General features: G+C 47.5%; 1 non-coding gene across 1 annotated transcript; it reads left to right on the plus strand.

The window, feature by feature from the left end:
* The first annotated feature begins 855 nt into the window (after positions 1–855).
* Positions 856–926, plus strand: TRNAG-GCC (transfer RNA glycine (anticodon GCC)). The gene has a single exon. It is a non-coding gene; the product is annotated as a tRNA-Gly (tRNA).
* Positions 927–8,089: the final 7,163 nt, after the last annotated feature.

Below are 8,089 nucleotides of genomic sequence, written 5' to 3' on the forward strand. Positions count from 1 at the left end.
AGCGATGTTTTTCTTAGAACGGTAATCCAAGTGCGATTGCGTGATTCACTGCCGGAATATGTAGTTTCGACTATGTCTACAGGGCCAATGGCTCTAAGTGCTTTTCTTCGCGAAGTTGTCGCGTCTTTCCAAATAGTGAAGGCGAGATTTTCAAATGAGTATATGTGTACTGTTCCGCGCAAACGGCTTTACAAAGATTTATTGGAAACCTTTTTACCTGTGCCTCTTTATCGCGCTGTATATGCTTTGGGTCCGGAGCGGGACGTGTTGAAAAGAGTGAAAAGAATGCCCATCAGATCGTCCGCTAAATCTTTCTTTTTTCAATTGCATACTGGCAATCTTCCGGTGAAGCCATGGCTGGAAAGCAAAGGCCTTTTTGTGCCTTGGTCTGATGACTGTTTAATTTGCAAAAACCTGGAATCCATAGAGCATATTTTCCTTGATTGTTACGATGCGGTTTTTTTGTGGGACGTGCTACAGCGCACTATTGAATAGGACTTACGAATAACGCCGTTTGGCAAACGCTACCTTCCATGCGCCCAGCCAGGAGAAGCGCCCAGTGATTTATTAATGGTCTTGTGTATGCACAGCATATAGAGAACGTGGATGGATGTTCGCCATGAGCATGTTGTCGTACACCCAGCCCATCTGTATTTTGTTGAAAGTGTAATGTACACGCGTGATGTTTTCGGAGGGCAATCTGAACCCCCGGAATGGCTGCCAGTCTTGGACAAGCTCATGTCACTTAATCCATTCTATCACAAGAAACCTGTAAGAAAGTGACTTGTGTTTTTAATTCCATGCGACTTTTCATCGTTCTTTGTAGTTGCCACGTCGGTAATAAAGAAAAAAAAAGCGTCGGTGGTTCAGTGGTAGAACACTCGCCTGCCAGGCGGGTGGCCCGGGTTCGATTCCCGGCCGACGCATTTTTATTTTCTAGAAAACACTATGGGTCCGGAGAAGGGTGGTCATGTAGTAAAATAAACTATAGAAATATATAATTATTAGTATCCCATTTTAAATGGGTTGGTGAGAAGTGTTACCTAGCTCCTCATGCATCGAGTGCTCAATATTTGTTTTGCATTGATTATCTTCTCTGCACAGTCATCACTACTTCCTTGCATTTTTCCAGCAATCCTCAAGTCTCCTGTTAATTCTACTGTTAACCGGCTATTCCGCTGCGTAAAAGCGCGTCGGTGGTTCAGTGACGCTTCCAGACGTACCTAGATTGTGAAAAGGTCATAGTTTTGTTGGGGGATTTCAACTGTGTTTGTCGCGCTGAAGACCGTGTAAAATCCTTGACAGTGAAGGATAAGAGTGCGGCGATCCTGAATTCAGTTATTCACGGTCACAACTTGGAAGATGTTGGAAGTGTGTTTGCAAATGCTTCTCAACTGCAATTCACTCATTTTCAAGGCAGTAGCCACGCACGACTTGATCGGTTGTATGTATCGCTTGAATTAGTACCGCTGTGTACATCGTATGAGGTTAGACCAGTGTGCTTTAGTGATCTCTGTCTAGTGATTGCAAACTTCGGCAGAAATCAAAGCAAAAACAGCTTTAATTGGGACCTATGGAAACTCAACACGAAATTGTTAGAGGACGAGGGTTATGTTAAGGACGTTGAGGCGGAGCTAAAAAAGTTGCTAGCAGAGCAGCCGATAAGTGTTGCCGTGGGCTGGGAAGACTTTAAACAGGCAGTAAAACTGAAGGCAATTGAAAAAAGCAGTAAACTGCGATATGAACAGAAACAAAACGAAAAACACCTGTGTGAGCAACTAGAATTCCTTACTGGTATAGAATGCGCTCAACCAGGTACATTTTCCAAAGAACTAAGGAGCATCAAGATACAGTTGGAAAGAATAGATACAGATAAGTACAGAGCGGCGGTTATTCGCGCACGGTCTGAGAAGCTGTGGGCCGCTGAAGCACCTACAAAGCGTGCTTTATCGGACGAAAAGCGATACGCGAGCAGTAAGGAAATACGGAAAATATGAAGTGGGAATGATGTGTCGTCGGACGGTAGTGTTATCAAACATGTAATTGCCGGTCATTTCAAAGACCTACTTGGACACCCGCGAAAAATGGTAGGGGATTTTGAAGCAGAATTTTTGCCTCTAATGCCCAAGCTCGATGATGAAGAAAAGGAGCCACTAGAAATGCCAATTTGCGTCGAAGAAATAGAGGACGCAATAGACGCTCCGCCAGCTGGTAAAGCACCGGGCCCTGACGGATTAGGGGCGTCCTTTTATAAAATGTTTAAGCCAATGATAGCTCACCTGCTCCTGAAGGTTATCAATGAAGCTTATGAGCAAAACCGTGTTCCACTGTCTTTCAGAACTTCGCATATCATACTGATTCCGAAAACTGAGGAGCCGGAAAAGCGTTTGCTGGTGGGGTCTTATCGCCCGATAAGCCTCACCAACGTTGATTATAAAATATTTATGAAAGTGTTGGCAAGACGACTGCAATGTGTGATAACAAAGCTGGTTGGCACGCATCAGACTTGTGGCATAAAGGGACGGAGCATCGCCACGAACATTCACGTAGCGCGAAGCGTACTAGAATGTTGTGACGCACTTGGTGACCGTGTGGCAATGATCCAAGTGGATCTCGCAAAAGCATTTGACCGGGTGTCGCATGATGTGCTGTTTGCCATATTGGATCACTACAATGTTGGGGATTTAATAACAGACGGCGTCAGAATGGCGTATGCCAACTGCACAACGCGAATTATAGTGAACGGAGAACTGACCGAAAGCCTGCAAGAGCGGTCGTCAGTTAGGCAGGGCTGTCCCATGTCGCCCCTGTTGTTTGCACTCTACCTTGAGCCTCTTTGCTTGGCTCTCCGAAATAATGAGAGCGTAACGGGCTTCAGGCTACAGTCAGCGCAAGTTAAAACTATTGGCCTATGCCGATGATATTGCGGTTTTCTGTTCAGATAAAGATAGCATCTGTGAAGCCACAAATGTAGTCCACAAATATTGTCAGTCTACGGGGGCGTTATTAAGCTGCGAAAAGAGCTATGGCTTCTGGCACGGCAGTTGGGAAGACACGCCAGAGTACTACTCTCGACTGCAGTGGTCAACGATTCCTACAATGTATCTAGGTGTACCTCCAAGCATACCGGGACCCTGATTCGTATTGGAGAGATGAAACTTTAAATGCAAAAGAAAAGGCTGATGCGTGGCAAGGAAGGCAAATATCTGTATTTTCGTGGGCTACGGTGTGCAATTTTTTTCTCACTGCAAAAATATGGTATGTCATGAATGTGCTCAGTGCCTCTCGGATCAGCATTCAAAAATTGCACCGTGTTTTCGCCGTTTTTATTTGGGCATCGACGTGGGAAAGAACCAGTCGGACAAGCTTGTTCCTGTCTGCAAAAAAAAGGTGGGCTAGGCCTTGCACATTTGTTTTTGAGGCAAGTCGTCTCACGATTTATGTTTCTGCGAAATCAAAATGACATGTTCCTGCGCACAGTTGTGCAACTCCGACTGTGGAGACTCCTTCCAGAATATGTGGTATGCTCTTTTCATGCTATGGGTGGGGCTTTGAGAGGGTACCTACGCGAAGTGGTACTTGCAAACGGGATGCTGCATGCGCGATTTTCGATGCAATACTTGAGTGATGTCACGCGGGAAAAATTGTACTCAGATATATTGGATGCAATAATTCCGGTTCCACTTTACCGTTTGCCATTATGTGGAGGCCCAGGAGGAGATGTTTTGCACAGAGTGAAGAGAATGCAGGTGTTACCCTCGGTGAAATCCTTTTTCTTTAAGCTACATACTAACACGTTATCAGTAAAAACATGGCTTCATGAAAAAGGTCTTTTTGTACCCTGGACAACTAACTGTTACCTATGTAAGAAAGCTGAAACCATAGAACACGTATTCCTGGATTGTTTGGATCCCATCTTTCTCTGGAATGTGCTTCAAAGGACTTTGAAAAAAGAATTACCCCTAGATATGTACGGCATAAGATTCCTTCCGGTTGTAAACGCTGACAATAGTCCACTGGATACGATTATGCTCCTCGGCCTCCACAGCTTGTGGAAAACGCGAATGCAGTTCAACAATGCAGATGTTGATGTGCGCCCTGTCCGGGAACATTTTATAGAAAGTGTACGTTTGAGGGAAGTGTATCGAGCACTCCCCGAACCACCAGAATGGATAGACCAGCTTAACAGCTTGGTAGAGATGAATAAATTTTAACGCGTGGTGTCCGCTAAAGGTTTGCTGACACGTTTTATCACTTTTGTATGTTGTGTATTGTGTGTCGAAGCCGGCAATAAAGAAAAAAAAGCGTCGGTGGTCCAGTGGTAGAATACTAGCCTGCCACGCGGGTGGCCCGGGTTCGATTCCCGGCCGACGCATTTTTATTTTCTAGAAAACACTATGGGTCCGGGGCAGAGTGGTCATGTAGTAAAATAAACTATAGAAATATATAATTATTAGTATCCCATTTTAAATGAATTGGTGAGAAGTGTCACCTAGCTCCTCATGCACTGAGTGCTCAATATTTGTTGTACAATGATTATTTTCTCTGCACAGTCAACACTACTTCCTTGGATTTTTCCAGCAATCCTCAAGTTTCCTCTTGCTTCCACTGTTAACCGGCTATTCCGCTGTGTGAAAGCGCGCCGGTGGTTCAGTGGTAGCATTCTACTTCCGGACACCGTAGACAACGGTCGCAGAATCATGTGCTCCAGCGGAGCGGCGATAGCGGCCCTTTCCAGCCGCGGAAACAGGCTCGACGACATGGACGATACCGAGTATCAGATTATTCTGCCAACTTTGCCCACCGGACGCGTTGTTTTTAATACGCTTTTTTTGCACGGCGATGTGCGAGTCAGGCCATACAGGGTCGAGGATTTCCGCGACGCCCTGGTCAAGGCTGGTGCGCTCCCCGACGTTGTGGCATTGGGGGCGTATCAGATCAACCATGTTTGGGCGGTCACGTTAAGCAGCACAGAAGCAACGAAGAAATTGGCGGCTTTCAAGGAACTCGAAGTTAAGGGACGCCGTTGCCTCATTATTGATCCCGAAGACCAACAGGTGAAGCTGCGACTTCACTGGATGTTGCACGGTGTGGCAGACGACGACATCCGGACGGCTTTTGCTGCGTTTGGGAATGTGACCGAGGTGACCCGGGAAAGGTGGAGAGTTTAAGGCGTCAAGGAGAAGGGGTCCACCACGAGGACTGTGCTCCTCAAATTGAAACCCGGCATTAAGGTCGACGACTTACCTCACCAGCTGCGAGTTGTCGGAGAGCTAGCCCTTGTCGTGGTGCCTGGGCGAGCGATGCAGTGCCTGCGCTGCCGTGGTACCGGTCACGCTTGACGTGAATGTAAGGTACCGCGTTGTCCAAAGTGTAGACGCTACGGACATGACGAGGCTGCCTGTGTGCTTTCGTAGGCTTCGGCCGCGGGACATGGAACAGCGGAACGATCGGCGGAGCTCACAATGGATGTGGTCGAGGCGGAGGAGGCGGCGAAGGGTGCCGGAGAGGTGCGAACGAAGACACGGGAGACGGATTCGTCGGTGGACTCGGCAGAAAGCGGCAATGCTGCGAGGGATGTGGGGAGAGCGGACTCTGCACCTGAGCTCCCTAGCAGTGAGGAAGGCACGGCACTTGAGCCGGCAAACGGTATGGAACAGGATAATGGGGAGGACCACTCGGACACCAGCGGTGTTTGTAAGCCAGGCGTCCCAGCCCCAGCCAAGCGATCCCACACACAGTCCGAACCCGAACGTAACCAGGTGTCAGCCCCCAGCGTCGACGAGCCACCAGCAAAAACGGGGCAATCCCGGCGGTCCACGCTACGTCCGCGGCCAAACATATCATCAGAGAGACGGGCAGCGGATAGAGTGCCACCGCTGCCGGGTCAGCCGCTCGCACTGGACGGGGATGGATCCAACGACGGCGTCTAGCAACGCGCTAGACGGGAAAGGTAAGCACCATGCTTTCGGTCTCTTCACCCTTGATGAAAATGGCGCCTGGAACCACCTTAAGAGTAGCCACGTTAAATGTCAGGGGATTGGCAGGCAAAAAGAAGCAGAGCCAGGTGCACCGGCTCTTAACTGACCACGATATTGACGTGCTTGCCGTGCAAGAAACTAAGGTTGATGGGGAGGAAGAGACCGGGATCATGGTGCGACGTTTCACGGCTAGATTTTACGCCATTGTTAGCCACGCAGTTGGGACATCGGCCGGGTGTGTATTGTTTGTCAAAAAGCTGCCTGGTCTGGTTGTAAAGGGCTACTCCTCATGCTCTTCTGGACGGTGTGTAGTGGCTGATTGTGTATACAGCGGTGTTGAGTGGCGCATTATTTGTGTGTACGCTCCTGACAGTGTCGAGGAAAGAACAGTGTTTTTCGAGAATGTTATGCAGCAGTTAAGTACGGAAAGGCAGGTAGTATTGCTGGGCGATTTTAACTGTGTGCTGAATGCTCGAGACAAAACCAGCACACGCGGATTCAGAGACAAGAGCACGGAAATGTTATGCCAGTTAATAAGCGAATGGAATGTGGAGGATGTGGCTGATTGCTTGGAAGGACCGCGTGCCGTTCAGTACACGCACTTCCACGGTTCTAGCCACGCGCGTCTGGACAGAATTTACGCGTCGCTGGATTTGATTCAGTCATGCAATGAATACCGAGTTGTGCCTATGACATTCACAGATCACTGTTTGGTGCAATGCTTATTCGGCACCAAAAAACGAAGCAATGCATTTAGCTGGTAGTTATGGAAATTGAACAATAAATTGCTTAAGGATGATGCCTTTAGACGCGTGGTATTGAATGAATTAATTAAGTTGGGCCAGGGACTTGGCTCGAAATCTGGAAACAGTGGGAGTTGTGCAAGGAACAGATTAAAATTAAAGCCATTGACAGATCCAGTTGCCTGGTGTACGAGAAGAAAATTACAGAAACCCAGCTTAAGGCTTTGCTCGCAAAACTACACGAACAGGAATGTAAGGCACCCGGCAGATGGGTAGAGGATATTCGAAAAATAAAAGAACAGATTAACTTGATAGAAGAAGACAGATACCAAGGAGCGTTAGTGCGTGCAAGAACGGAAAAATTGGCCATGGATGAGACGCCGACAAAAAGATCGTTGGGAATAGGAAAAGCAAATGCAAGGCGAAATCACGTGGCAGAGGTAGATTGGGCAGGACGCACAGAAACCGATAACGATGGAATCGCGAAATCTTTCCGGGAGTATTATGAAGATCTATTTTCGTCTCGAGAGGTTTATTTGGACAGTTTTAAAGAATCCTTTCTTGACGCGATGCCAAAAATTGACGAGGAACAAAAAGAAAGACTGGAGCGGCCAATAAGCGAAAAAGAAGTGCAGCAGGCATAGGAAATTTAAATCCAGGGAAATCACCCGGGCCTGATGGCCTGAGTGCGGCTTTTTATAAAGCGTTCAAGGAACAGCTATCTCCTTTGTTGTGTGCCTTATTTAATGGAGCGTATGAACTGAAGGCACTGCCTGCGTCTTTCGGATCGTCGCACACAGTACTTATTCCGAAAACTGACCAACCAGATAAGCTTAGGCAGTTGTCGTCTTACAGGCCCATTGCTCTGACAAACGTTGATTACAAGATTTATATGAAGGTGCTTGCTGGCAGACTACAAACGGTTATATGCGAACTAGTGGGCCCTCACCAAACGTGCGGTATCAAAGGGCGATCTATCTTTCATAACATTCACAAAGCGCGAAGTGTGCTCGAATGCTGCGATGCAACTCATGCATGTGTTGCGTTACTGCAGTTGGACTTGGAGAAAGCTTTTGATTGTGTGGCACATACTATTCTGTTCAGTATATTAGACTATGTTAATGTCGGCTCTGTTATTCGAGAGGGAGTGGCCTTGGCGTACCGTAACTGCACTACGAGATTAATTGTCAATAAGTCACTGGGGGCGCCCATCAACGTACGACGTTCGGTGCGCCAAGGTTGCCCCCTCAGCCCTCTTTTGTTCGGCATTTATATTGAAACGTGGTGTTTAAGCATTCTACAAAACAATGACATTGATGGTTTTCGTCTGCAGGAGTCAGAAGTCCAATTGCTGGCTTACGCAGA

Source organism: Amblyomma maculatum, chromosome 1 (genome assembly GCF_055883805.1).
Source record: "Amblyomma maculatum isolate TAMU_Amacu chromosome 1, ASM5588380v1, whole genome shotgun sequence".
NCBI classification, from domain to species: Eukaryota; Metazoa; Arthropoda; class Arachnida; order Ixodida; family Ixodidae; genus Amblyomma; species Amblyomma maculatum.